Raw genomic sequence first — 26,281 nt, forward strand, 5'->3', positions numbered from 1 at the left:
TTCACCTATCAAGTGGTTGTAAACCTCAGTCATGGAATCTGAGCAAAACAGATTTATCTGTAGTGTTTATTTATCTTTCTCGAAAGCTCTAAGTGGTGTTTCTCTCTGGTGCTCCATTCCTCTGTTATCAGCATGAGTCACTTCTGAAAAGTTTTCCTGACACATGAGATAAAATATGTGTTGGGGAGGAGCTTAGCACAGAGCTTGTCTATTCATTAAACTGTGTTATTTGCTGTGTGAAAGGGGTGTGTTCCTTTCCTCCAATCTGCTCTCACACACTGTAACTACAGCCTCTCCGCCCCCTCCTCTGTGCTCCTGACAGATTTTAACCCTTTTCCGCCCTGTATTTTTGTGCGCCATTGATGCTACAATAAAATGTTTACATAAAGTATTAAGCAGTATGGTCAGGCTTAGTGTCTATTATTCTGGAGCTGGTGGGAAGAGAGAGCTTTTAGCATACAAATATGAATAATGAGATGTGACACTAGGAATGGCATATTGTTAGAAACAATGAAAAGCAAATATGTTACCAAGGGAAGAATTGTTAAGCAAGTGGGCAGTTTACTATGGAGGTTGATGGAATGTGCTGACACTAAATATGTTCTGGGTGATGTTAGCAGCACAATCCGCTGACATTTGCACTGTTAAGGAAGATTAATCATTGAGCAATTGTCACTTTCCTAAACAGCCCAATGTAGCACTAAATCTGAATGAAGGTTACAGTGTGTATACATAAATGAGTAAAAAAAAAATATATATAACATTTGTTTTCAAGGAAAAGAGATGATGGCTTTTATTTCTAGTATATATAAAGATAATGTAAAGTGATTTTTTTTATGTATACAGTGCTTACAGTGAAGGAATGAAGGTTCTGAGGCAGCATAAAGCGAAACGTCGACCTCCCTGACCTAGCAGCAATAGGGATCTAATATGTTTTATATACACCATGTGGTTATATCAATGAGAGCTCAAATCTTCTTGCTTTTATTTTGTAAATATTTATTTCTTGTAATATGTTTGTAATAAATTGTATTTCATAAGATTATGTAATGTACCGTTAAAGTCCGCTCAAATCGTCCTATACTCTTTAAACTATGTATACAGTGGGGTTGACTTACTAAAACTGGAGAGTGCAAAATCTGGTGCAGCTGTGCATAGAAAACAATCAATGCCCAGTTTTTTTTTGTCAAAACTTAAAGGGGTTATAAAGTCAGTTTTTGTTATCTTAATGCATCCAATGCATTAAGATAAAAAGTCTCCGGTTTGCAGCAGCTCCCCTCAGGCTCCCCTAATACTTAACTTACCTTATCCCTCCTGGAATGGCTGAGATACAGCAGCAGCACTATTGGCTCCCACTGCTGTCAATCAAAGTCAGTTAGCCAATCAGGGGAGAGAAGGGGCGGGCCGAACTGCAGCTCCGTGTCTGAATGGACCCCATACCAACTGCTTACTTTGGGGGCACTCAACCGGAGGGAGGGGCCAGGAGCACTGAAGAAGGACCCGAGAAGAGGTGGATCAGGGCTGCTTTATGCAAATCCACTGCAAAGGAGCAGGTAAGTATAACATGCTTGTTATTTTTATAGAATTTTTTTTTGATTTAACAATCACTTTAATTTAACAAGCTAAAGTTAGAAGCTGATTGGCTACTATGCACAGCTACACCAGATTCTGCACTCTCCAGTTTTAGTAAATCAACCCCAAAGTGCCTTTTTTTCAGTTAGGACTAAAAATATATTTTAAAGATATTTCTCTTAGCTAGGTATGAAATATTTCATAGGCATATTGATTTTTTTTTTTTTATCTAACAAGTGAATAAATGTTTTTTGGCACTCCTTTACTACTAATAAACAAAATAACCAAGTCAAATTCCCCTTCCTTCAGATGGCTCTGTACAATGTTTCATTTAAAGACAGATTTACTAAGGGCGAAATGTGAGAATGTTCACACCATAAACTGTTCACATAAGTTATTCAGTCATGTGCAGATGAAAAGGTATTTTGCTTTGGCTAATTTATGTTAATATTCACACAATTTATTGTATTAACATTCTCCACTCCTTTAGTGAATCAGCCTCAATGAATAAAAGATAAAAGTTTCTGCTGTGTTGTCTCTTAAAAAAAAAAAAACAATGTGTCCTGGGTGTCTTTTTTCAGATTTTTTAGGTGTATGTATAGACATTTTTTTTTGTTTTAGACAGAGCAAAGAACAATTGGAACCCTCGTAATATGGAACCAGTAGTGCCACACCAAGTGCTCTTTGCATAATGCTGCAGAGATCAATTCATGGTTGAAGGAAAGGCCACATGACTTAAGCTGGCTATACTGATGGATATAATTTAAACTCGTAAAAATTATACGAAAATTCCCAGAACATTTGAATGACGTTCAAAACTTTTCGTACACTTTTAACATTTGATTTTGTAATGAATGGACTTTACTGAACAAAAACCCACATACAATGTTAAAAAGTTGTTTGTTTAAAAACATTTCCATCCTGCTTATTCAAATTTTCATCGTCACTGCAGATGAAAACAAACATTGATTTGACCCACTAATGATGAGAAGGACAAACTTTCTTAGAACATTATTTTTCCAGGATTTTTTATTCAAAACTCTACCCATCTATTGCAAACTTTATGCTCCCCTCTTCCCAGCTTTACTTCCCTATTAAAGTATACATAACAGGCCCGTAGACTATTACTACTCCAATGAACCTCACATAATTTCCCTACATGACAGATGTGGCTGAAACTTAGGGTATGATGCAGTGGCAGCTGGTGCTCCATTTTTTGGGGGGGTAGGGAAAAAAAACGCCCTCCGCCAGATCCTCACTCACCCTATACTGGTCGCGGCTTCCTTTGCTTCTCCTCCTGGCCAATCTGTCTTAAGACCCGCTTCCTGTCCTGATTGGCTGGGAGGAGAACCTGGAAGATGATAATGAATATTGATTGTAAAAAAGTGGGTGGGCTTGGGGTGTAATGCTCTTTGCCCCGAGACCAACCTTTTTGGGCCGGCGCATGGAGACTAGAGGAGCGACACCCCTACGCCCCTTATGGACCGGCCGCCGCTGGTATGATGTTACTCTATGAGGAATTCATATATTAACATAGGAGTAACCCACATAAATATGAAAAATTATGGGGAGGATGGCTGGCTACTTCAGGCCTGGCTCCGGTTGATCTGGTAATGGATAGAATATGAATTTGATATTGATTATACCACAAATAGCGCTTTCTTTTAGTGGTATTTGATCACCACTGTTTTTTTTTTGCTAAACAAATTAAAAAAGACCAATACATAAAAAAAACACACACACATATATATATATATATATATATATATATATATATATATATATATATATATATATGTCATTCTCAAAAAATTAGCATATTGTGATAAAGTTCATTGTATTCTGTAATGTACTGATAAACATTAGACTTTCATATATTTTAGATTCATTACACACAACTGAAGTAGTTCAAGCCTTTTTATTGTTTTAATATTGATGATTTTGGCATACAGCTCATGAAAACCCAAAATTCCTATCTCAAAAAATTAGCATATCATGAAAAGGTTCTCTAAACGAGCTCTTAACCTAATCATCTGAATCAACTAATTAACTCTAAACACCTGCAAAAGATTCCTGAGGCTTTTAAAAACTCCCAGCCTGGTTCATTACTCCAAACCGCAATCATGGGTAAGACTGCCGACCTGACTGCTGTCCAGAAGGCCATCATTGACACCCTCAAGCAAGAGGGTAAGACACAGAAAGAAATTTCTGAACGAATAGGCTGTTCCCAGAGTGCTGTATCAAGGCACCTCAGTGGGAAGTCTGTGGGAAGGAAAAAGTGTGGCAGAAAACGCTGCACAACGTGAAGAGGTGACCGGACCCTGAAGAAGATTGTGGAGAAGGACCGATTCCAGACCTTGGGGGACCTGCAGAAGCAGTGGACTGAGTCTGGAGTAGAAACATCCAGAGCCACAGTGTACAGGCGTGTGCAGGAAATGGGCTACAGGTGCCGCATTCCCCAGGTCAAGCCACTTTTGAACCAGAAACAGCGGCAGAAGCGCCTGACCTGGGCTACAGAGAAGCAACACTGGACTGTTGCTCAGTGGTCCAAAGTACTTTTTTCGGATGAAAGCAAATTTTGCATGTCATTCGGTAATCAAGGTGGAAGAGTCTGGAGGAAGACTGGGGAGAGGGAAATGCCAAAATGCCTGAAGTCCAGTGTCAAGTACCCACAGTCAGTGATGGTCTGGGGTGCCATGTCAGCTGCTGGTGTTGGTCCACTGTGTTTTATCAAGGGCAGGGTGAATGCAGCTAGCTATCAGGAGATTTTGGAGCACTTCATGCTTCCATCTGCTGAAAAGCTTTATGGAGTTGAAGATTTCATTTTTCAGCACGACCTGGCACCTGCTCACAGTGCCAAAACCACTGGTAAATGGTTTACTGACCATGGTATTACTGTGCTCAACTGGTCTGCCAACTCTCCTGACCTGAACCCCATAGAGAATCTGTGGGATATTGGAAAGAGAAAGTTGAGAGACGCAAGACCAAACACTCTGGATGAGCTTAAGGCCGCTACCGAAGCATCCTGGGCCTCCATAACACCTCAGCAGTGCCACAGGCTGATTGCCTCCATGCCACGCCACATTGAAGCAGTAATTTCTGCAAAAGGATTCCCGACCAAGTATTGAGTGCATAACTGAACATAATTATTTGAACGTTGACTTTTTTTTTATTAAAAACACTTTTCTTTTATTGGTCGGATGAAATATGCTAATTTTTTGAGATTTTTGGGTTTTCATGAGCTGTATGCCAAAATCATCAATATTAAAACAATAAAAAGGCTTGAACTACTTCAGTTGTGTGTAATGAATCTAAAATATATGAAAGTCTAATGTTTATCAGTACATTACAGAAAATAATGAACTTTATCACAATATGCTATTTTTTTGAGAATGACCTGTATATATACATTTTTGAAAGAAAAAAAGGTTTTCTTTGTTTGTTATAATTTGTAAATAAGTATGTTTTCTCCTTCACTGACGGGCACTGATGGGGACTGATGAGGAGGCACTGATAGGCGGCACTAATATGTGGCACTGATAGGCGGGACTGACAGGCATTACTGATGGGCACTGATTGATATTTGTTTTGGGCACTGATTGGCATCTGTGGTGGCACCTCTAATGGGGGCCGCACTGATAATCAATCAACGCAGACCCCCCCCCCTTGTCAGGAGAGCTACTGATCAGCTCTTCTCGGCTCTCACCTTGTGAGCGCGAACTGAGGAATGCCGATTACCGGCACTTCCTGGTTACTGCTGAGATCAGCTGTGATTGGTCACAGCTGTTCACGTGCTAAAGAGCCTATGTCATAGGCTCTTTACCAAGATCGAAGATGCGGTGTGTCAGAGTGTAACACTGCACCACTGATCGCCAATCTGCATATCCCCGAGGGCGCACAGGAGCAGCTTATCCTGCTGGACTTCATATGATGTCCAGTCAGGATAACTGATCCCTCGCTCAGCTGTCATTTTGCTATAGGCCGGGCGGTATGTGGTTAAAGAAAAAAATGACGCAAAATGAAAATTGCATGCAAAAATGCATCAAAAACACAGGTTTCAAAACGCACTGCAAAATTCCCTGAAAACCGAATCAACCGCATAGATGTGAACCTAGCGTTAGAGCTAATAGTGTGCAGTGGCACTTTTTTCATTTATCATGGAGAGCAGGTTCTGTAGACATTGGCAATAGAAAAGATTGCTTTAACTCTAGTACCTACTAAACCTACATTCCTGTTTTCCAAACTGCCATTTTCACTTTTCCCTAATTAAAAATAGTGAATTCAATTTGTTTTGTATGAGATTTATTATTTGCTTTAATGTCGAAATGTTGTACTAAGTTGATCTTGGCAGGCAGACGTATCCCTGAGGCCTCGTACACACGGCCGAGGAACTCGACGTGCCAAACACATCGAGTTCCTCGGCCAGTTCAGCACTGAAGCCGCCGAGGAGCTCGGCGGGACGAGAGCTCCCATAGAACAACGAGGAAATAGAGAACATGTTCTCTATTTCCTCGTCGAGCTCCTCGTCGGCTTCCTCGGCCGAAAGTGTACACACGACCAGTTTCCTCGGCAGAATTCAGCCAGAAACTCGGTCGGAAGCTGAATTCTGCCGAGGAAACTGGTCGTGTGTACGGGGCCTGAGGCTCCGTACACACGACTGAGTTTCTCGGCAGAATTCAGCCAGAAACTCGATCGGAGCTGAATTCTGCCGAGAAACCCGGCTGTGTGTACACTTTCGGCCGAGGAAGCCGACGAGTTCCTCGTCAAGCCAAATAGAGAACATGTTCTCTATTTCCTCATTGTTCAATGAGGAAAGTTGGCTCGCCGAGATCCTCGGCGTCTTCACACAGAACTCGACGAGCAAAACGATGAGTTTTGCCCGTCGAGTTCCTCGGACGTGTGTACGGGGCCTGAGGATACATGCCATCGGTTGAGACACGTTATCATGGACATTTGAACGGTGTAATCATTCTGGTGGCCAGGAGTCACTGTCTGCCTTGCACTGAGCTGTAAAGAACTATGTCAATTAAAAAATAGGAGTATGAAAGAGTACATTTAGACTAGTAAGGTATTTTTATTTTATGTGGTTGGGCCATCTTTAATATTTTTGTCATTTAAAGGTTGAACTTACACTAGCACTTTTAACTGTTCCTGGGAGCGGTTCAGACCCTTGGATCACTTTTCTTGTGTAGTGTGAGTGCTCCAAACCAGGCTCGGGACAGGGTGATCAAACCGCAGCCAGGACCGCGTAGAACAGGTGGTCCTGGGCACGGTACACCTGTGATCCAATTTCAGTGCAAACTGTGCTGGGGTATATTTCTCTCCATAGAGAACTGTGTAGTACAACAGGCATCACTGGTCTGGTTAAAGTGAGCAGGGAAGTGTGCCTGGGAACACTTCTTTACAAACCAGTATGAGTGCAAACCAGCGGGGGAGTGGGGAGAATCGAACTCGGCCATGGTCACTTAAACCGACTCAAGTCTGAGTACATCCTAACTTTTTCACACTGGGACATCTTGTCATTTTTTGGAGTTGATGGCAAGATTTTCCCAGCCCCTGTCACTTTTGCTGGATAGTTGACGTCAAACAATTTTTTGGTATTAGAAAACGTGCACTGTTAAAATATTTAAAGAAAATGTTCAAAATGCTTACTGTATGCTAAATATCTCTAACCTTTGGTTTGTTTTCAGGAGGAAAATATAATGTGTTTTGTTACTAAAATTTTGATGCTTATTTCTCAGATTAAGCCTTATGCTCTGGATTGATTTGTTCAAGGTCTTCAGAACAGAAGAAAACCACAGCCTTCAAAGACAATCCCCTTTTTGAGGAGTATTTTTATCTATTTATATATATAAACATGGGTTTCAACCCCCCCCCCCCCCCCCCACTAGCTAAATCTGTACTGCCCTTAGCACTACATTTTTGATTATCTGACATAAATGAGCTTTGAGATTTAACACGTTCTAATGACCTAGACCACAGGTTTCAGGCACAAAGCCCGCAGGCCAAATCTGGCCCTCCAGGCCATTTCATGTGGCCCTTGCACCTCTTCTGCAGCTTCGGCCCTCCTCTGGTCCTCCTCCGGACCCTTGCTTTCTGTTTTTAAGCAATGCATCCAGCTTCTTCCCAGCAGCGGCATGGGGAAAGGGGGGTGCACTGTAATATGGGGGAGAGTGGGGGACTCAGCTTCTGATGGTGGGGTGGCTCTTGACATCTAGTGTGAGGGGAGGGGATACGCTGGATATCTAGTCTTATAGATACAACCAGCCCTTTTACCCTTTTGAGGGTGATGCTGATGCAGTCCACGATAAAATTGAGTTTGACACCCCTGCCCTAGAGAATTAAACGTCTACTGTCGTGGGCTACGTTTCCACTATAATGACCACCAAAGTCACATGATTCAGAGACTCTGGATTGTGACTTTGGTCCAAATTTATAGTCCCCGTCAGGGTAGTGCAGGAATCTTTTAAAAGTCGCTGCAACCTTAAGTCGCAATAATGGGAACTGAGCCTTATACAGTTTTTGTATATTATTTTATGATAAAAAAGAGGTTTGATTAAGATTGAATTGAATAACTGTTGCTCTAGTATAAACACCTACAAAAAAAAAAAAGTAATGAATGTATTACTACATGTATGTTAGTGTCACTACATTGAGTGTTAAGATTACTTGGGTATTATTAAGAGTTTAAACTAGGCCTATGTCTCAGATCTTCAGCCTTTCTACAGATCTGTCTCCTCCATTACAAAAAAAAAGTGTTTAAGACTAGTTTAACGTCCTGTTAATTGAATTAGCTACATGCCCAGCCAGTACTGCCTTTTTAAGCTGAAACAGATCGCCTTGGGCTTTGCATAATAATGTCCCAAGCAAGTCTGCCTTTGTGTCTCCAAGTGTGTTTGAAGCCAGTTTCCTGTGCGGGGTCACAATACATGGCTACTCATTTCTAGCTGTATTATATGTCTTTGCATATGTATCTCCAATGTCTGTGTGTGTCCAGGCACACACCTGTCAGCTTGAAATTTTCCTGTAGGATCATTGATCCAAGCCATACGTTCCCCTTCTGAGAAGCCTATTGTTTATGATAAATGTCTTATTGAATTTAGAATAATGTGGACAGTTTTAGTTGGATGACAGTTGAATAACATTTTATTGTAAATAAGAATGGTTTCTCCTTGTATAAAGATTTTTTTTTTCCTTCTAGGTCGTATTGCCTCTAGAACATACATTTACTTCAGCAGTAAAAGAAAACTCAAAAGGCTTTATGGGAATTTTTTTGTTAATAATCATGTTTTGGGACTAACAATCTCTGACACCATCCCTCCACCATCCCTCCTCATGCCATCAGTCACAAACACCATTGATGAAAAAGAGTGCTTTCAAAAAAACTTGTGTCTAAAGAACTTTGATACCTACCATGTCAGTAAAAAGGTATTTTATCGTGTGGATTGCAAAGATCCTGAAGAAAAGAAGATTAAAATCTGCACATTTATCAAAAATTATTTTATCGTGTGGATTGCAAAGATCCTGAAGAAAAGAAGATTACATGGTGCACACCTACCGGAGGTCTATGCGGACTACGATAGTCCTGAAGAAAATTATGTACATTATATGCGCTCTTAAGGTGTTTCCGTGGCGTCTCGTGGAAGAATAGCCTGTGACAGTTACAGCAGAGGAATCAACTACAGACTTGGTGTTCATGCATTGTTAGACCAAATGCATAATATTTAAATTTTTTAGATTTTTTGGTATTTTTTGTATTTTTTAGCCTTGACAAAGCAAAATTAGATTTTTCTGCAGAAGTAAATTGGGTACATAAATTAGGAAAAATGTGAACTAGAAACCAAATGAATATTTCACGTAAGATTAGGCAGTTAGAGGGACATGTTAGAATTTAGGACTTGTAATTGTATATGATGTTAGGTTTTGTATGTGTTATGAGACTTAGTTTTTTTCCATCTTCCCCATTATCATGACAAATAATGTTCACGTCTAGTTAGGCCCTTTTACAGCTTTAACTGTCTCAAAAAAGAATCTTTACACTGAATAGTCAAGAACTGTCCACAGCCAATGTATGAATTGTTATAGAGCTGTTATGTTTTGTTAATTATGTGGTCAATTTCTAATTTGACCAAGAGATGGGATTGATCGGGTAAATGGAATAGCCATTTATTTAATCAAACATTTATTCACGATTGTCAAAGCATGTGTTTCTGATGTATGTGTGGATATATATATATATGTGTATATATATATATATATATATATATATATATATATATATATATATATATATATATATATATATATTATTTGTGTGTGTTAGGTAATATCTATTGGGTAGCAATGTATTTCTTACTGTGTTTAAAAGCCTATATTTTGATGTGTCAGGCATGGGATGTGACCATTCAACATCCTATCCCTGAACAAAAGCCATTCACACCTTTAGCTGTGAAAAGGCTCATCTCTGGGTTTTTCCCAGAGAATTTGGAAGTGACATGTAGAAGCTAAATGACCATCTGTCTTCTGAATGTAGCCACAATCAGAGTGCCTCCCTTTTTTAAAGTGTATAAATTGCTTAGAGGCTTATAACTCAGTAGAACAGCATTTTGAATGTATGACAAAGTATACATACTGTTCTCCAAGCTTTTAGATTTTCTGGAAGCTTGCTGGTATATTAAATACATCTTTTTTAAATCAATTTGGATTCAGCAGTCAACTTTACTGAAAAACCTTAAGTTAAAGTTTCTTCTCCGTTAATATAAATGTGGAAAATTTGTAAATAAAGGCATACGGAAAAAATAATGAATATACTAAATACTTATGTGCATTAACTGCATACAGTTATGAGAGTACAATATATTTCAGTAAATCCAATTTTCTTAAGGACTGAAATGTATGTCAAGCCAAAAAACATTTACTTTTATTTTAGATAGAGTTGGTAAGAATTACAATGCCTGTCTAGTCTTACTTTATGTGCCTGTTTTTCCTTTTGCATCTTTGTAATTGTAGTATGTTCTGTTTCGTTTTCTAGATTTCTGTCAAATAGTTGGTGATCCTGCCAGCCCCCCTTCATTCTTTTGCAATCTGAACATGCCAAGCATTGAAGCACACCTGTGCTGGCGTAGTTAGTTTGCATATCAGTACAGTCTTCTAGGAGATACAGGAAGCCGTGCCTATGCACAACATGCCTGCATCATCTGTGGTAGTGGGCACACCCCCTGCTGCAGCTAGAATAAGGTTGTAAAAGTGGCTCCATTACTCAGTTACAGCCTGCCAATTGCATATCTCCCAACTGTCCCTGGTTTGGCACAAAGTCCCTCTGTCCTCCTCATTTGTCCCTCATTTTGGTCTGATCTATATAATTGTATAGAGAAATGCACTTTTAATATTTCAAAAAGTGTTTCCCAGTGCTAAACCTTTTATCCAATTTCTAAATTGTTGCATTGTAAATTTCAAATGCCGGTATAAAGGAATATTAGTGGTTAAAAAAAACTTTGTTTTTTTTGGGATAATTCTTCTTTAGGGGAATGGCAGGGGATGTGTCCTATGCCGACATACTTTTGCTAATAGGTGTAAGGGGTGCTGGATGTGCTGGAGGGTCTTATGATACTGGCTGCTGGGGGATCTATTGTAGATTAAGAGGATCGATTTTTGCTGGGGGGTCTGTTGTTATCGGTGGGGGGGCTTATTGTTGCTGGGGGTGGATCTTATATTGCTGGGGGGGTCAGTTATTGCTGGGAGAGATCTACTTTTGAGGGAGGGGATCTATTGTTGCTAGAGGGGGGCTCGATTGTTACTGACTGCAGAGGATTTATTTTAGGTTACTTTCACACTGGGGCGGGGGGGCATTAGCAGTAAAGCGCCACTAGCTTTTAACCCCCGCTATCGGCCGAATAAAGAGTTAAAAGCACCCCAGTGTGCACCGCCCCAGTGTGAAAGCACTCAAGCTTTCACACTGGGGTGACTTGAGAGGCGCTTTTCAGGCACTTTACAGGCGCTATTTTTAGCGCAAAAATTCCTGAAAAGCACCCCAGTATGAAAGGGGTCTTACTGCTTTTCTTGTGAACATTAACATATAAACCATACAAATTACTTATCACCACAAAATGATACTTGGTTCTATATACCTAAAAGGGAAAAAATGGGAGGAACCAAGGAACAGTGGTCAGAGGTGGGTGGGGGCTAGAGTAAAGGGAGTTAAGGGGAGAAAGCCAATGGCAGAGATCGCTGATCAAAATATTTTGGCAGAACGCAACAGCTCAGCGGGAGAGATCGATGTATTAAAGTCAGATGGTTAGTACAGCGACTCCGATCGGAGCTGTACATTTTTTCTTTTCGTGTAACCTGCTGGGTCGTGCAAAAAAAAAAAACTATTGTTGCGTGCCAGGCTTTATCCACATATATGTATGTGTTTTGATATACATTTTTGCTGCATCAAAGAATGTAGCACCTGCCTTGCTTTCTCCAGTGTACTACAACGAAGTTGAGTGGATTTATTAACAGTAAATAGACTGTACACTGCGTAAACGCAGTTGCATTCATTTTCCCTAGAGCTATGTATATATGGTAAAGCTCCACTGATTTTTATCATCCATTCATGTGTAAGCAAAATGTTTTTTTATTAATTATTTTCTAATAACCTGATTGGGTATTCTTTACAAAGTGAAGCTTTGGCACAATTTACTAGGGAAAATTAGTGCAACCGCACTTACAAAGTGCACAGTCAATTTGCATTTAGTAAATGAACCCCAATGTGTTTCTAATTGCATGTATTTTGATGCATTGAGGGTCAGGTGCGATTGTTTTATGTGTTTTGTTTTTCATATTTATGCGCCTTGGGGTGAGATTGGAAATAAATGGCAACACACTGTAATGTACATTCAGGATACACTGGGGTTGATTTACTAAAGGCAAATAGACTGGGCACTTTGCAAAGTGAAGTTACACTCTGCAAGAGCAGTTGCTACAGAGCTTAGTAAATGAGCAGAAGCTCAGCTGACTTCCATCATCCAATCATATGCAAGCAAAAATGCTGTTTTCTCAAGGCTGTTTTCTCAGCCTATGAGACCTATGGCTCCTCCTACCAGGACAGGAAACACGTTAACCCCCACTGGATAAATGGACAGTCCTCCAGGTCCCATTTTAGTATCAGTGTTTCCTCTGGACATTGGAAAACATGTTTCCTGGAATCTGGTTTCCCTAGGTCGGAGTGATGCTCCTGTTTCTATCAGAGAGAAATTTCCTACCTTCTTCTCTGTCCCAGAGCGGAACCTCCACCCGGGGAGTGGGGCGTTGCTGCTATCTTCTGTTCTCAGTGCCTGGGGAAAGCCAGGATTGCTGCAGATGTCTGTAGCCCCAGTTCAGCGCGGGCCGCATGGTCTGGAGTGGCGTGCTTCCGCACTGACAGTCTGGCTGTTTGTGTAGGGGAAAGCAGGGAGAGCGGTGTGCGTATGGAGGGCGGAGCTGCTGCGCTCAAAGCTGGCCCACAGGAAGTACCAGGGTATGCAATGGTCCGTTCCAATATCCCAGAGGATTACAACAGATTCAAGTTCCTGGGAATGGGGAGCACATCTAAACAACACAGTAGCACAGGGAAGATGGTCCCCCAGGGAAGCAAAGGCTTCATCAAATTAGAGGGAGCTGGTGGTACAGAGAGCCTTGGAAGCATTTCAAATGGATTCAGATTCTATTCGACCACATTACTACTGTTGCATACCTCAACAAGCAGGGAAGTATGAGAAGTCGGATCCTTTCATTTATAGCCCAGGGGATCTTATCATGGACAGAAGGGAATCTGGCCTCGATCACAGCAGTACACCTAAAAGGGATGCAAAATTGTCTGTCAGATTATCTCAGCCACTACCAGGTGTGTCAAGACAATTGGTCCCTCCGCCCAAAGATTTTTGCAGAACTTGCTGACAGATGGGGATCTCCCGAAGTAGATCTTTTCACAAATCAGGGCAATTACAAGACAGAGAAGTTATTTTTCCTGAACCCAGCAGATCAATCTCTGGGGATTGATGCTCTAGCGAATCCTTGGCCATTCAACCTCAGCTACATCTTCCCGCCTATCAGGCTAATTCCGGTAGTCCTCCAGAAGTTTTTTCTAGAAGAGACAGATCTCATCATCTTAATAGCCCCTTTTTGGCCCAAGAGGCCATGGTTTTACCAGCTGTAGACTCTGGTTTCGGAGCCTCCACTCAGTCTTCCAAAGAGACAAGACTTATTGTCTTAGGGTCCAGTGTGGCATCCTTAAACTTGATGGTTTGGTATCTAAAGAGAAGATACTAAGCTTCCAGGGATTTTCAAACAAATTGGTCAAAACCCTGGTTAATTGCAGGAAGCCAGTTACAAAAACGATATATTCCAAGGTTTGGAAGAAATGTAACTCTTGATAATCTGAAAATCAAAGATTGACTTCACAACGTTCCATCAATTTTGGATTTTTTTTTCAGGAGGGTGTCGACAAGGGTCTTTCCGTTAGTACATTAAAGGTACTAGCGGTGGCTATTAGTGTTGTCCTCCAGTATTCTCTCTTGGAAAATCCCACTAAAGCTAGATACTTAAAATCAATATCTATGATCTAAGCCGGTAGTTGTTAGAACATGTCCTACCTGGGACCTGTCTTTAGTCCTTCAGGCTCTGGTAGAATTCCCATACTTACTCTAAAGACAATTTTCCTTGTCGCAATTACCTCAGCTCTTAGGGTAAGTGAGTTGCAGGCTCTTTCAGTCAGGGAGCCTTTCCTCACAATCTTTTAGGATCAGATTGTGTTAAAAACAGATCCAGGGTTTTTGCCTGAGATAGCCAGGGTATTGTGCTACCAACCTTTTGCAGTATGCAGAAGGGAGAAAAGGAAAATAAATGTTGTTTTAGATGTCAGGAGAGTTCTTCTCTTCTACCTAGAAGTCACCAAAGCCTTTAGGAAAACAGATGCGTTGTTCTCTTTTCGGGAACACACAAAGGAAAGTGGCATCCAAGAACACCTTAACTAGATGGATAAAGTAGGCTATTGCTGAAGCCTACAGAGTTATGAAGGTTTCTCCACCTTTTAAAAAGGCTGGAGCCTCACAGGAACAAATATGCAAGGCTGCCACCTGGTCCAGTTTTCGACCTTTCTTAAACATTATCGCCTAGACCTCCTATATTCTCAGGAGCAGGCTTTTGGTTGTAAGGTTCTTTAGGCAGTGGTCCCTCCCTATACTGGTAAGTTCTGGCTCATCGTCTCATGGGCTGTCCTGGAGGACGCCTTGAAAAAAGCTGAGTTAGACTTGTCGGTAACTCCTTTTCTCAAAAGTCTTCAAGGACAGCCAGATTCCCACCTGGTTATGTCTTGAGTTATGTGCATTATGCATATGTTTTGCAGGTACATCCTACGATTCTTGAGAAATACTGGCATGGGGTCGGGAGGACCGCCATTATATCCAGTGTAGGGTAACGTGTTTCCTATCCTGGTAGGAAGAGCCCTAGGTCTCATGGGCTGTCCTTGAAGACTCTCAGTAAAGGAGTTACCGGTAAGTCTTACTCAGCTGTTTCTTTTTTTTTCTTTGCACGTGATTGGATATTCTTTGCAAAGGGAATCTTTACCTCATTTACTAAGCTCTTGAGCAACTGCACTTTGAAACGTGCACAGTCTACTTACCTTTATAAAATAAACCCCACTGTGCCACTTGTTAACACTCACTACATGGTGCACAGACAAGTGTGAATGCATCTTTGAAGATATGGCTCTATAGTTCAGACAACATCCCTCTTTAAAGAGGAAGTAAACTTCCTCTGCAGACATTTATTTACCTATAGAGTAAATATCTCCCCTAAACGTGACATCACTGGCACATGCGTGCTGAAGGAACAGCCACGGGTGCTTTTCCCTCTGAGTCCTGTGCCATGACGTCATTGCGTCTCCGGCCATTCACATCACCGGAGCCCGCAAACCCAGAAGAAACTCCAGGAAAAATGCCAGCCACCTCAGCGGTCTGCGAGCGCTGCCTAAAGGCTTTGTTCTAAGGTAAGTATTTCATGTGATGCATACTAGCAGGTTTTAAGTTTACAACCTCTTTAAGTGGCCATTACATTTTTCTGTAAATTATATTTAGTAAACATGTTTTTTTTCATTTTCAAAATGTTTTTGGGGTGATCTCTGCATCTGATCTCTGCATCTTTCTGTACTTCAATTAGGCTTCTGTGCCATCCCACTTGGACTGGCATAAACCATAAATCCCAGGATTGCTCTGAAAGGCGCATCTAGGCATATGAATTTTGTCAAATTGCAAAAACCATCTAAACAAATACATTTTAATCTCATTCATTTTTGGGACACAGAATTCAGAGATAATTAGGTTAAACTACTGCTTACGAATGGATTTTGGGCACTGGCAGAAAAAGAAAGAGATCTGCCTAGTTTAACACCTCTCACTTTCAGCATGTTTTTGCTAGTGTCCTAGAAGGATTTTTTGTTTTCTACTGAATATTCAAAAGTCTACTTTGGAACATTTGTTGAATCTTAGTTTGTTTTCACAAATGGAACTTCCAACTCTTCATACTCAAACTCACTCTCTTCAATCCAGGAGCCAACCAAATTTTTTTGTCTGCATGAGAGTTCCCACACCACTACAACTCAACATCTTGCCATGTGGGACAAATTGGTTCAGTCTCTGGACAAATTGACTCACCTGACACCAACAACCAAGTTGTTTCCGGCCTGGTGGCTCAGGAATCTAGATCTGAAGTTGGGGAAATTCTTCCTTCTGGTCTCTTGGAAGGTCATCAGAACAGATGCCAACCTGTCAGGCTAGGGAGGAGTCCCAGACCACCTTGTCAGTGTAGGGGGCCTTGGATGTCACAGGAATCTTATCACACGATTAAAATTCAGGAACTTCGGGTAACTTGGTTGCCCCTAAAATGCTGGACATTCTTCTGGAAAGTATTTCAATAAGGATATTGTCAAACAATGCCACGACAGTGGCTTATATCCACCAGGAAGCAACCAGAAGCCTAGCTGAGGCAAGAAGTGTACAGGATTCTGTTCTGAGAACAAGCTCACATTTCAGTCTTGTCCATCATTTACATTTCAGGTGTAGACAATTGGCAATAGACTACCTCAGCCAGCAGCACCAAGGCTCAGGGGAATGGTCCCTACACTCAGTGATGCTCAAGAACTCATGTCACAGGTGGTGATACCAGATGTGGACCTCCAGGATAGGACTGTTCCTAGGTGCAGAGATTCTTTGGTGAAAGTAGTGGATGCTCTGGTGGCTCACTGAGAACAGTACCACCAGATATACACTTTTCCTCCCCTGAAACTCTTTGTTTGTCAGATATACAGGATCAAGATAAAATACATCCTGGTGATATGCATAGCTTAAGACTGGCCCAGGCAGATTTGGTACTCTGACCGTCTCAGACTCCTGGAAAACTCTCCATGGGTCCTTCCAGATCAAACAGACCTCCTTTCCAAAGGACCACTTTACAATATGGCTTCATAGTTGTGGTTTTTAATGGCATGGCTGAAAAGCCAGAGAGTGATCCCCACTTCATTGAAAGCCAAGAAGTCCAGTTCTCACAAGGCCTAACACCACACATGGAAGGTATTTTTCTCTTTATGTGACAAAAGAAGCTATCATCCTTGAAAATATTCTGTAGGATGAGTCATGGCTTTTTTGCAATAAGGCCTGGTTAAGCAGTTGGCCCTATATACCATCTTGTTCCAGAGACTGCTCATCTCCCATTCTTTGAACAAGACTTTTGTACAGGGTGTTTCAGCATCTCCATGGGATTCAAACTCGGTTCTTTGGGCACTTATCAGGAATATTCCCCATTCGTGCCTTTCTCACAAGGTTACATTTCTTGTTGCCAGGCCTGAAAGGCATGTCTCTGAACTGGGGGCTTTGTCCTGTAAATAACTTTTCTGGTCTTACACAAGGACACTGTAGTATTAAGGCCTACAGTGATGTTTTATCCCATGGTAGTTTTGGCCTTTCACCTCAACCAGTTCATTGTGTTTATGTCCCTCTATCTGACACTGATACATTTGCCTTTATTGTTTTTATGTAGTTCAAGTTATGTGTGTCTACCTCACAGCCACTTCTTCCATTAGAAAGACTGAATCTCTCTTTGTCATTCCTAATGTCTCCGCAAAGAGAAACAGCTTCTTGTTCTGGCATTTTTCTGTGGCTCAGACAAATCATGATTCAGAGCTACAATAAATACCCTGTTTTAAGGATCATGTTCCACCCTTTCCCATCAAGGCACACACTGCGAGATCTATAAATGTTTCCTTAAGCCCTGGTTCACACTGGGTACGATTTGGAACGATTTGAGATGCGATTTGACATGTCAAATCGCATCTCAAATCGGCGGCAATTGTCGGCAATGGCACTGTCCTAATCAGTGCGACGCCGCATCTGCGATTTCAAAAAGTAGTTCCTGTACTACTTTTTGCGATTTCGGGCCGCGATTTACATTAAATTGCGGCCGAAATCGCGGCAAAATCGCAGTAAAATCGCGCATTTTACCGCGATTTTGAATTCGCAGCAGTGTGAACCTAGGCGAAATGTTTTTTTCTGCCATCAATCAACTATTTCCAGATTTTGAAAGGCTGCCAACTAGTTTTCTGCTGCTCACTTTCTATAAGTTTTACCATCTGCATGTTAAGCCCTCATGTGATGCCTGTCTCTAGTGTATGGTCCTTCAGGCAGCTCTTTGAGCTGCATGCACTCTCTCGTTTCAGCCGTTGTTTTATAGTTGGGCCTGTTAGCATGTGTACCCCCCCCCCCCCTTAGTTGGACTGCTTTTGGACATCCCAATTGTTTGGTAGAGCTTGTTGCAAAATGGAGGAATGCTGGGAGTTGTAGGGGTTATACTAGGCTGTTTACCTTTTTTTCTGTTTGCCAATGCCCAAATCCTCCTGTAAGCGGCAATATAATCTAATTGTCTCAGAATCTCTCAATGAGCTCCAAGAACAGGATTTTACTGTTACTGCAAAAATTCATAAATGTTTTGTACCTGTTGTGGTTACATGACCTGGATACTGATGCCAAAATTAACTTATGAAGATCAGAATGGAGGAAACCCACCTGCTGATAATGTGAAGTCCCCTGTACATAGTAAAATGGAGAGGGACAGTTAAGGAGGAAGTGTTGGGGAAAAAAAATCTCAATAGAGTATACTGTAAGATACATACAAAATCAAGAAAAAACGTACAAAGAGAAACATCGCTGGCCTTCTACTGAAAATGTTAGATGACTGGCTGTCTCTGGCTCCAATACCATTTAAATTACTTATATGGGAAAAAGCATGCAGCCAGTGAAGTAAACACATTCATAAATCTTGATCTTTGTGTTTGGTCTAGGTTAGTCACTCATAAATATTGAAGCAAATGAATATGTGTGAACCAGCATTTTTAGACAGACAGGTCAACAATGGTATCCTCTATAGCAGTGGTGGTGAACCTTGGCACCCCAGATTATTTGGAACTACATTTCCCATGAAGCTCAACTACACAGCAGAGTGCATGAGCATCATGGGATATGTAGTTCCAAAACATCTGGAGTGCCAAGGTTCGCCATCACTGCTCTATAGTTTTCTTAGTAGAGGATACTAAGAACTGTGGGCCAGATTCACAAACAGCGGCGCAAATTAAGTTACTCAAAACTTATGTCATTTAAGTTACGGCGCCCTAATTTGGTGTTGTAAGTGCCGTATCCACAGCGCATTTGCGCACAAAATTGCGCAAGCGTAACTTAAATCCCGAGGCGTAAGGCGGGGTTATTGCAAGTGGGAAGGAAGTGGGCGTGCTCCATTGTAATGAGCCGCGACCCCATGCAAATGAAGGGCCTGCCGTACTGTGCATGCGCACACGAATCTGCACCTCACTGGGCATGTGCAGAACTTGGCTCGGCGCAATCAGTGAGATAGGTAAAAGGCCAAGCGTACTTAGTTTGAGAATCGCCCTGTGTATAAATAGCCCCAGACAAACACACTTCCCTTGCAAAAGTACATCCCTGTGTTCCCCTTTCCTAGAGCAAGTTGCTTCTGCTCTGTCGTCTGCTGGTGTGTGTTGGTGAGTTTAGTGTTAGATAAAAGTTTTGGAGGAGTAGTAGAGTGTAGTAGCTGTGTATTTTTTCTAAGTGTATTTTCTGTTTGTTTTTTCTGATTGTTTTTTTTCTGAGTGTATTTTCTGTGTGTTTTTTCTGATTGTTTTTGAATTTGTATTAGCTGTCTGCTTGTATGGTTTGATTTTTGTGTGTGTTTCTTCTGTGAGTATTTGTGTTTGTTTGTTGTGTGAGTATTTGTGTTTGTTGTGTTTGTTTTTTGTTGTTGCTGAGTGGTGAGGGAAGGGGAGTGGCCACACCTCCCCTCATGAGGAGGTTGAGGGGGAGGAGGATGAGGGGGTGGAGGCTGAGGATGAAGATATGGACATTGCCAGGGAAGTCCTTTTGGCCTCGGATTTGTTTACCCCTGCGGCTGGCAGCAGTCAGGCTACCATCAGGGGTAGCCCCTCCCACTCCTCCCCCAACAGGCCTCAACCCACAAGGGTCTCTCTCTCCCCTCCTCCCAGGCCACAAGACTCGTCTGCAGGCAGGATGGCGACCCATGAGACCAGGGGGGTGGCCGAGCGTCTGCCGGCCAGTCTGAGGAGGGACAATGCCCGGCAGACCCGCCATCTGGGTCAGATCAAACAGACTCTGACCCAGATGGAGGACAGCCTGGGCTTAATTAAGGAGTCACTCTCTGATGTGGCCACAAACTCCTTGGCGGTCATCACATGCTTGTGTGACCTGCAGACCGCCACAACAGGCGTGGCCCAGGAGGTGAGTGCCCTGACCCAGGCTGTCCAGGACAACACCCGGGCTGTCTAGGACAATACGGCTGCCCTCACTCTCAGTCTGACCAGGATAGCCGTGGCCTTGGAGGGCAGGCCAGCAAGAGGACAGTCACCAGGGGAGGCTCCTCCTTCCCCTGCTCACCCCCCATGAGTCTCCTCCTTCCCCTGCTCACTCCCCCCCCAGGAGTCTCCCCTGGTGGGCCGTGGCCGTCCCCGTGGGCGGCCCAGGCGTAGCTTACGCCGCCGCCGTTAATTTTTGGGGGTACTTTTGATTTTTATTATTTTTTTTAGTATACTGTACTTATGATTTGTTTTATGTGTGTGAATGATGTATGAATGTGGGGGTGGCATTCCTGATTAAATAAGGGTGTCACCCTCATTTTTGGTGGAGTAGGGATCCCCAGGACCAGGGAGAAGTGATCCCAGGTCCATGTGAATGGTATATGAATGCACAGTGACATAATTGGAGCCGTGGCGTGGCGTTACTGCTCCCAAGTACCATTGGGGGTACTTGGATCTAATCCAATTAGATGTGCATGTGATGTGTCTGTGCTAGGGACCACAGTGGGTGTGCATTCATGCATTCTCATTGTGCCATGATTAATGTGTGTGTTTACTGTGCAAAGATGCATTCTGCGAGGCGTCTCCTGACTGCTGTTCCCTCAGAAGAGGGGGTACCCTCGGTTACTAAAGTCACTAGTATAGCTATGCGCATGGATGCCCCTGGCATGTTGGCATACAGATTGTTGTCCTGCAAGTGTGTGTGCTCAGCTCTTCCTTAATGGTGTTGCTTTAGCTGACCTTTACACGGCTGGTGTAAAATGAGGGCACCTTTTATAAAGTGTAATTTTACACCATGAAACTAACAGAAGCGCACAGGGCGTAATCTACGCGGCACACACTTAATTTTGTGGATCGCCTTATCTCCCTCATTTGCATCTTTGCCTATCAAAACAGCGGTGTGTCTAGCGTATTTTGCGCGTGAGGAAGCGCCGGTGTAATTATTTTAGGTAGGACGGAAAAACCTGGATTTCAGGCGTATCTCGTTTTGAGGATACGGCGCAAAGATACGCGCGGCGCAAATTTCAATTACGCCGCGCATCTCGAGTTAAGTCGGCGCATCTGCTTTGTGAATCTGGCCCTGTGATCACTAAAATGCATGCTGTCTTCCTCATGCATTTGCATAGTCTCATATCTCCTCTGACAATTCTAATATTTCTCTAATTTACCAAATGGTGTACATTATGCAATATTTAATGAGCATCTTTTGAAACTGTGGGGTAGATTTACTAAAACTGAAGCACTCCGAATCTGATGCACCAGTGCATTTGAGCCAATCAGCTTCTAACTTTAGCTTGTTGAATTAAGCTTTGGCAATACAACCTGGAAGCTGATTGGTTTCTATGCAGAAGTGTACCAAATTTTCCACTCTCCAGCTATAGTAAATAAACCATACTGACTGAATGCTCCTTAAAACTGTGGTATGTATAACATAATCTTTTTTCTTTATTCTCTGGGCTACATAGGTAAGTATTTATCACATTTCTTACAGGCTAGCTGAGTACATTTAATTAATTGACAATGATTTACCCAGTTCGTATTATCCACACTGCATTGTAAGGGAACAGCTGTGGATAGTAAATCACATGTCATGAAATATCCTTCTGATCACGGGTAATTGCTGCTCAGGTAAGTGTTTCGTTCTTTGTACTCCATGCCGGTCCTACAGTAGTAATAAGGTGCTCCTTTTAGCATTTAGCCTGCCGGTGCACATTAGCGTTTGAAACTGGCGACACAGTGGTAGGGTATATAAGGATAGAAGAGTGGCTAAAGTGGACTTTAGTGGTACCGTATGTTTTTAACTGATTATCAGTCAAAGATTTAAGATTTTACAAAGGGGTTTTATTACAAAAAATAGAAAAATTCATTTACATATTTACAGAATAAAATATAATTTTATGACAAACATGCTGCAATAAAGATTTTTTGACATCTCATGTGTTACCAATCAAGTATCAAACCATTCAGAATATATTGTGTAGATGCTCTACATGTTTCAAGTTTTTTTTCGTATTATCCGCTTCCTCAGGAGCTTTGCACAAAAATATATTTTCTATCAGATGGTAAATGCATGAATTTTGTCATATAGCTACAAATAGATAAAAGAGAACATGTATTAATATTTTTTTTTTTTTTGTTTTCAAAAGTTTATTGAGTAGTAAATTGTAATACAAGCATAGGTAAAAATATAAAGTATAAAATCTTTTCAGAGGTAATGCAAGATTGCTCACATGTTGCTTTAATATCTGTATACCTCCGTATTAATATTTTTTTACAATGTAGATATACACAATCAATCTTTTTTCATATACAGAGAGGCATCCATCCCATGAGCCATTTCCAGACCCCAACCAGAAATCTCACCATAAGGTCACCAGGGGCCTGATCAGGAGGTGACCCACCCCGGAGGACACAGGAAATCTCGAAATGACACCCACATCCAGGATTTGTTTTAAATAAATATAAGTATACATATGTCATTATACATATCTATAAGCCATTTAGGGCATAAAGATAAATGTTGTATTAATTTTATTAGTTTCATTATCATTCACATTATGTACCTTTAACCCCCCTGGCGGTATTCCCGAGTCTGGCTCGGGGTAAGATTTCTGTACCAAAAGCAGTATCCCAGAGCCAGACTCGGGATCGCCTCACAGTATCCACAGGCACAAGTTACTCACCTTGTCCCTGGATCCTGCGATGCATCCCCATTGTGTGAGCGAGCGGCGTCCTCGCTCGATTCAAACAGTGTCCCTGTGTGCCGCCGATCTCTGTTCCCTGCGACGTTATGACGCATGGGGGCGGAGAACGGCGCCAAATTCAAAAAATTTAATTAACACATTACATACAGTATACTGTAATCTTATAGATTATAGTACTGTATGTAAAAAATACACACACCCTTTGTCCCTAGTGGTCTGCCCAGTGCCCTACATGTACTTTTGTATAATAAAAACTGTTCTTTCTGCCTGCAAACTGTAGATTGTCCATAGCAACCAAAAAGTGTCCCTTTATGTCAAAAGTGGTTTTAGAGCAGCTAGAAAACAGCGATAATAAATTATAATCACTTAAAGAATTTAGCGATAGCGATTTGTGGGGAAATTCGTCATAAAAAAATAAAAAGTAATGACAGCGATTTTGAGTTGATTACATTATTGAATAATATTTATTATAATTATATTATTATTTGTTATAATTATTTATTATATTGTAATTTATGATTTTGTTTTTCAAACTTTTTCATACCCGGGATGCCTACTAGACTCTTGTTTGGACAGATTTAAGTGAGTTATTCCTTAGGCCCCATACACACGAGAGAATTTATCCGCGGATACGGTCCAGCGGACCGTTTCCACGGATAAATCCTCTCAAAGATTTCCGCAGATTTCTATGCGATGGAGTGTACACACCATCGCATTGAAATCCGCGCGGAAATCCTCTGGCGATGACGTGTCGCGCCGTTGCCGCGATTATGACGCGGCGACGGCGCGACGCTGTCATATAAGGAATTCCACGCATGCGTCAAATCATTACGACGCGTGCGGGGAATCCCTTTGGACGGATGGATCCGGTAAGTCTGTACAGACGAGCGGATCCATCCGTTGGAATGGATTCCAGCAGATGGATTTGTTGTGCATGTCAGCAAATATCCGATCTGCTGGAATCCATCCCATAGGAGATTTCTCCGCGGAAACAGATCCGCTGGCGTGTACACACCATAGGATCTATCCGCAGAAACCCATTTGCTGGGATTTATCTGCGGATGGATTCTATCGTGTGTATGGGGCCTAAGGATTACAGGCCTACAAATTTCCTTACAAAATAATGGTACCGCTTTCAGCACCTAAAATCTGAAATAATCATACCGCCAGGGAGGTTAACATAGGCGTGGGGGCTCGACAACCTGTCAATCACGATTACAAGTCAATCACGGGCAGGTGACGGGTAGACCGTGAGGCCTCGTACACACGGCCGAGTTTCTCGGCAAAAACCAGCAAGAAGCTTGCTGGGTTTTTTTTTTTGCCGAGGAAACCGGTCGTGTGTACACTTTTCAACGAGGAAACCGCCGAGGATCTCGTCGGGCCAAAAAGAAAGCATGTCTTCTTTTTTTCCGACGGCAATGGGAAAATTTGGCTCACCGAGATCCTCGTGGCTTCACAAGGAACTCGACGAGCAAAACGATGTGTTTTGCCCGTCGAGTTTCTCGGCCATATGTACGAGGCATGACTCTTCCTTGCCGATCCCCAGGGAAAAATATTGTAAAAAAGAATTAAAAGATAAAATAAAAATAAAAAAACACTGACACCATGCAATGTCCTACTGACACATCCACTGCTTTACCGATACCATCCAATGCCCGTATACACCATAAAAAAAAGGCGGGAAGCGCATGTGTGTTTGAGCTTTGGGGTGCACACCCTTATGCATTGGGCTGCGCACACCTATGACCTTTAAGGAAGTTTTAGCAATCTAACAGCATTAATGGCGATAAGGAAAAAGAGAAAGAACCCCTCTGGGTACAGGCAGGTCTGGGAAAAAAAATATTATTTTAATTATAATCCTTATTCAAAACCATATCAATTTTAAACACTCTATTGCCAGTAAAATTTTTATCTGGATTTGTCTAGTATATAAATATAACCAGAGTAATGGAAACAGCAACCCCTTCCCTCAAGGAACATATCAATGTGGAGAGTGTCCACGATGCCCCTGATCAAGGAGGGCAAGGGAATTATGTTACCTAACGGTCATTGGTATAAATCAAAAACCTATGCCGACTGCTTCACAAGGGGGGTCATATATCTTATGACCTGCCTTTTTGGCGCATTTTATGTCGGCAAAACAATATGTGAGCTGAGGAAAAGAATTGGTGATCACACCTACTTTTCAGAGGGGGGCAAAATTGTGACACCTGTTACAAGGCATATTGACCTCTATCACAAATACAACACTAAAATGATTACCTTTTTTGTGATAGAAGTCATACCCATGAACCCAAGAGGGGGGAACTGGGACAAGACCATTCTTCAACGTAAAAGACTCTGGATAGATCGTTTGAACGTAATGACCTCACCTGGTTTAAATGAGGTAAATTCATACAAGCCATTTTTATAAATGTCTTTCAATGTTCATTTTCTATTGTTTCTAATGTGTCCAATAGCTTAAAACCTAGATATTGTGATTATATGACTAACTTTTTCTGATGCCCGACTCCCTTTCCTTGCTCTTTTCTCTGTTCCCCTCTGTCCTTTTTTACAACCTCTTTTGTTTCTACTCTCTGCTGTTTTGGAGAGTCCGTGTATGGCCCTATGGCAAAAGGGGCTAACTCTTGTCTAACTTTTAGGCTTCATTTCCACTGGCGTTTTTACAGCCACTGTTGTTAGCCTTTTTCACAGCTTAAAAACGCCTGTCCATGTTTATTTTGTAAAAAATAAAATAAAATTTTTTTTTGTGAGCTGCAGCTTTAAAAATGCCGCGGTAGCGTTTTTGAGCGTTTTCGCGCGTTTTTTAAGGTCTGGCGTTTTTACAGCTCTACTCTGGAGCTTCAGAACGCCCTGGCCCTGCGTTTTTTTTACAGCTCAAAAACGCTTATGGCATTTGCAGCTCAAAATAGCCTATGTGGGCATGATGCCATAGAATAACATGCACAGGCGTTTTTAAGCTGTAAAAAACGCTCAGAAAAGTGGCTGTAAAAACGCCAGTGGAAATGAAGCCTTAAGAATAAATAATTTTTGTTGTAATTATATATTGAGTATTGTAGTTTAATTGTTCATGTTCACTGATTGACATCTGTCTGTTTGAGCCACTTCCTGGAGTGAT

At 41.8% G+C, this 26,281-nt stretch overlaps 1 long non-coding RNA gene across 1 annotated transcript; it reads left to right on the plus strand.

Annotated features, from left to right (window-relative positions):
• The first annotated feature begins 7,148 nt into the window (after positions 1–7,148).
• LOC120917344 lies at positions 7,149–9,020 on the plus strand. The gene is made up of 2 exons (XR_005744187.1): positions 7,149–7,401; positions 8,774–9,020. It is a non-coding gene; the product is annotated as an uncharacterized LOC120917344 (long non-coding RNA).
• Positions 9,021–26,281: the final 17,261 nt, after the last annotated feature.

This window comes from Rana temporaria, chromosome 11, assembly GCF_905171775.1.
Source record: "Rana temporaria chromosome 11, aRanTem1.1, whole genome shotgun sequence".
Classification (NCBI taxonomy): Eukaryota; Metazoa; Chordata; class Amphibia; order Anura; family Ranidae; genus Rana; species Rana temporaria.